Source organism: Arachis stenosperma, chromosome 6, assembly GCF_014773155.1.
Source record: "Arachis stenosperma cultivar V10309 chromosome 6, arast.V10309.gnm1.PFL2, whole genome shotgun sequence".
Lineage (NCBI taxonomy): Eukaryota > Viridiplantae > Streptophyta > Magnoliopsida > Fabales > Fabaceae > Arachis > Arachis stenosperma.
This window is the reverse complement of record NC_080382.1, coordinates 55,855,311-55,860,561: the sequence shown is the minus strand read 5'-3', so window position 1 is coordinate 55,860,561 and position 5,251 is coordinate 55,855,311.

Sequence of the window (5,251 nt, the reverse complement as noted above, 5' to 3'; positions counted from 1 at the left end):
TGCCCGATGTCCGACCGACAGGTATAGTACGAGCTCTTCCCCTTTTAGAGGTCGGGTTAAGATTGGTGGCTGCCCGAGGAATTCCTTGAATTCTTGGAAGGCCTTTTCGCATTCCGGGGTCCAAGAGAAGGGTTTCCCTTTCTTTAGGAGTGAGTAGAGAGGGAGTGATCTTATCGCTGATCCTGCCAAGAATCTTGATAGGGCGGCTAGTCTCCCATTTAGTTGTTGTACTTCTTTGACACACGTCGGGCTTTTCATATTGAGTATTGCTTGGCATTTGTCCGGGTTTGCTTCGATGCCTCTCTGAGTCAGCATGAAGCCTAAGAACTTCCCGGCTTCTGCGGCGAAGGTGCACTTTGTCGGGTTAAGTCTCATGTTGTGTTTCCGGAGGGTGTCGAAGATACTGCTGAGGTCGGCGACCAAGTTTCTGTCTTCTTGTGTCTTTACTAGCATGTCGTCGACGTACACCTCTAGCTGTAGCCCGATGTGTTCTGAGACACTTTGTTCATTAGCCTCTGGTAGGTTGCCCCTGCGTTCTTCAGCCCGAAGGGCATTACTACGTAGCAGTAGTTTGCCCTTGGGGTTATGAACGAGGTCTTTTCTTGGTCGGGTCCATACATCGGGATTTGATTGTATCCCGAGTATGCATCCATGAAGGAGAGGTATCTGTAGCCCGAAGCGGCATCGACTAAGGCGTCGATGTTCGGAAGTGGATATGGATCTTTGGGGCAGGCTTTGTTGAGATCCGTGTAGTCGACGCACATCCTCCATTTTCCATTGGGCTTCTTCACTAGGACCACGTTTGCGAGCCATAGGGGGTACTTTACTTCCCTAATGAACCCTGCATCTAGTAGTGCTTGCACTTGTTCTTCTATTGCTTGCATGCGTTCGGGCCCGAGCTTCCTGCGTCTTTGTTGGACAGGTCGGGATCCCGGGTATACTGATAGCTTATGGCACATCAGGTCGGGGCTTATGCCTGGTATATCGGAGGCTTTCCAGGCGAAGAGGTCGTAATTCTCCCTTAAGAGGGTTGTGAGTTCCTCCTTTAGGCCTGCCTCGAGGTTTGCCCCTATGTTTGTTACTTTCTCGGGTGTGTTCCCGATCTGGATCTTTTCGGTCTCTCCTTCTGGTTGTGGCCGAAGATCTTCTCGGGCTTGGACTCGCCCGAGTTCTATTGTGTTGACCTCTTTCCCTTTTAGGCTCAGGCTTTCGTTGTAGCATCGTCGTGCTAGTTTTTGGTCGCCTTTTAGGGTAGCGATTCCCTTTGCGGTAGGGAACTTCATACAGAGGTGTGGGGTCGAGACTATAGCCGCTAGTCGGTTTAGGGTTGGTCGTCCGATGAGGGCATTGTATGCTGAAGTGACGTCGACTACAATGTAGTCGATGCTTAGTGTTTTGGTTTGCTCGCCTTTTCCAAAGGTAGTGTGTAATGAGATGTATCCCAAGGGGCGGATCGGGGTATCACCTAGTCCAAACAGGTCAGTGGGATAGGCTTTTAGCTCTTTTTCTTCGAGTCCGAGCTTGTCGAAGGCTGCTTTGAACAGGATATCTGCTGAGCTTCCTTGGTCGATCAGGGTTCGATGTAAGTTGGCGTTGGCTAGGATGATGGTGATCACCATAGGGTCGTCGTGTCCGGGTATTATTCCAAGAGCATCTTCTCGGGTAAATGAGATAGTAGGTAACTCGGGTAAGGGGCTGTCTTCTCGGACATGGTAGACTTCTTTGAGGTGTCTCTTCCGTGAGGATTTGGATGTCCCTCCCCCTGCGAAACCTCCGTTTATCATGTGTATGTGCCTTTCAGGAGTTCGCGGGGTTCGTGTTTGCTCGGCCCGATCTTCGTTATCTCCCCGTCTTCTCTTTCTGGTTTCTTCTCCTTTCTCAGCTATGTATCTGTCGAGTTTTCCCTCTCTGGCTAGCTTTTCTATAACATTCTTTAAGTCGTGGCAGTCGTTAGTAGAGTGGCCGTAGAGTCTGTGATATTCGCAGTACTCGGACCGATCTCTTCCTGCTCTCTTGTGCTTCAGAGGTTTGGGTGGTGGGATCTTCTCGGTGTGGCATACTTCTCTGTAGACGTCTACCAGGGAGACTCGGAGGGGAGTGTAGCTGTGGTATTTTCGTGGCTTGTCCGAGTTGGATTCTTCTTTCTTTTTCTGTTCCCGATCTCGATCTCGGGGCGGGTAGGTTGACTCCTTCCTGGAAGAGTCTCTCAGCTGGGAGGTTTCTTCCATGTTGATATACTTTCCTGCCCGTTCTTGTACTTCGTATAAGGAGGTCGGGTATCTTTTGGATAGGGATTGGCTAAACGGTCCTTCTTTTAGGCCGTTTGCTAGTCCCATGATGGCTGCTTCCGTGGGCAAGTGTTGTATGTTCAGGCAGGCCTTGTTGAATCGCTCCATGTACTCTCTGAGAGTTTCTTGGTTGCCTTGTTTGATCCCGAGTAGGCTGGGGGCATGTTTTGCCTTGTCCTTTTGAATAGAGAACCTTGTTAAGAATTTTTTGGTCAGGTCTTCAAAGCTGGAGATTGATCCTGGTGGCAGGTTGTCGAACCACTTCATGGCTGACTTAGTGAGAGTGGTGGGGAAGGCTTTGCATCGAATCGCGTCGGAGGCGTCGACTAAGTACATTCTGCTTCTGAAATTGCTGAGGTGATGACTTGGATCGGTGGTGCCGTCGTAGAGGTCCATATCTGGTGGTTTGAAGTTTCGCGGTACCTTCTCTTTCATGATCTCTTGTGTGAAGGGATCATGGTTGCTTTCGGGAGTGGTGCCGTGTTCCGTCCGATCTTTTAGGTTGGCCTCTATCTTCCGCAGTTTTTCTTCCAATTCTCTGCGTTTGCGAGCTTCCCTTCTCAGATCCTGTTCAGTTTCCTTCTGCTTCTTTACGTCCTCTTCGAGTTGTCTCAGCCGGCTTTGTTGTGCCCGAACTGTTTCCAGAATCTCCGAACTTTTTTCTCTTTCGGGATTTTGTGGATCTTTGTCTGGGGGTGATGTCTTTGGGCGATTCTGTTTGTTTCCTCCTGGAGTGCGTGGTGATAGAGGGCTGTCCGGCCGTTCTCCGGTGTCAACTTCCTCTTCTTGTTCTGATGTAGCGTGGTTATTGTTGGGAGGGTCGTCCGCCATGGTAAAGGGATGACTTCCAGGTCCCCGGCAACGGCGCCAATGTTCCGAGGGTTACCTGAAACGTGCAGCTCGGTCTTCCGGCAAGGCCCGAGGTGGGGGGTCTGTGACCCGAGCTGGTTGTGCTGAACGGCGGGGGGTTGTACCTGCAATGACACTCCGATGCTTAAGTTAGCATGGGTCCAAGCAGATATCAAGTAGAATTAGAGTATGAGTTATACCTGGGTGCTCCAGTGTATTTATAGTAGTTGGCTGCGATCATCCCTGGATAAGATATTCTTATCTTATCTTATCTTTTGGGAGATTCATCTCTATCTTTGCGGAACTGCCTTTCCCAGGCCCTTTCGGCCTTTAGGTTTTGGGCTTAGTTCCTTCTGATGGGCCTTTCTTTGGCCTGTTTGTCCGAGGTCCGACCTCGAACGTGGGCCTTGGGTCGAGGTCGGGCCTTCTATCGGCTTTACCGAGTTTGGAGAGCTCGGTCAGGGTATGAACACCTTTCAATCATGGATTCAAGTGTTGAGGCATTTTGGTCCAGGGAAGTTTGTGAGAGTTGTGAGTTGTCATGTGCTCTTGTCATCTCAAGTGCAGTTTCAGGTTCAAATATTTCCACCACCTCTTCTTTCTTCACTAAAAATTCACTTGACTTAGTAGCCTCTTCCTCTTGTTTTTCCTCTTTCCTTGTTGCACTCACCAATTGAGCTAACATTATTTCCATGTTTTTGAATAAATTCTCTTGCTCGTTCCAGGATATCTGTGCCTCCCTCTCATATTTTTCAAACATGGTCTCAAGCTTTGAGAGGCTTTGGTTCATGGAAGTTTGTGTGGGTGGTGAATTTTGATAGAGGCTTTCTGTTGAAGCATGGTCAAGTGATGATATCTTTGGATGAATATCATATGGAGTATTAGAATTTCCTTCCCAGCCACCATTAGAATCATGACTAGCATCATTTTGTGGTGGAAGAAAATATCCCATATGGTTTTCTTGCTCATCTCGTGTCTGTGAAGCAAATCTCCATGGATTGGAGTGCTTAGAATTTGTATTTTCTTGGTGATATTCCCAGCCACCATTAGAGATTGGTGATGGTGGGTGATATCCCATAAAATTTGTTTGATCATAAGATGAGTTGAACTCCATTTGAATTTTGGAACACACAACACCAATGAAAATTGAAATTACTCATATCAGAGATGAGAATTTCTTAGTGAGGCAAAAACTCAAACACCTTGGTTTCAACTTAGAACAGAGAACAAAAAAAGAAAATACTTGATCTAGACTTCTCACCCACTTAATCATTGTTGATCTAATCAATCCCCGGCAACGGCGCCAAAAACTTGATGGTGTTTTTGCGGAAAAACGAATTTCCAACACACATAACTAACCGGCAAGTGCACCGTGTCGCATCAAGTAATAATAACTCACGTGAGTGAGGTCGATCCCACAGGGATTGATGGATCAAGCAACTTTAGTGGGTGATTAGTTTAGTCAAGCTAACATTGAAGTGGATTGTGTGAAACTGTAGCCAACAGAATGTAAATTTGCAGGAATTATAAAGTGCAGAAAGTAACTTGCATAGAAACTTAAAGAGCAAGAAAAGTAAATTGGCAAAATCTTAAATGACAAGAAATGTAAATTGCATCAAATGTAAAGGGGATTGGGTGCAGGAAATTTAAAGGAAAGCGATAAGCAGCACTTAGAATAATTGCAGAATAGTTAAATTGCATGAAAAGTAAAAGGGATTGGGTGCTGGAAATTAAAACTTCAACAAGAAAATGTAAAGTGCAATCAAGCAAAGCAGTAAAAGATGAAGTAAGTGCAGCAGATTCAAACAGTAATGAAAAATTGCTTGAAGAACAAGACAGAAAGAAACTTAGCTCAATTGTAAAATCTAAAAGAGAATTTGAGGATCCAAGAAGAGCAATGAACTCAGGAAGCAAATCTGGATCTCAATTCTCCTTTGCTCAGTCAGAAAATATATTGCAGAAGAAACTGAGGTTTAAAAATAGCAGAGAAGATTAAAACCCAATTCTTAGATCAATTGAGAGGAAGAGTGGAAGATGATTCTCAGAATTTGAATCAATGGAGCTCTTCAACCTCAATTCAAGATCCAAAACAGAAAAGCTAGAGTTGCAGAAGA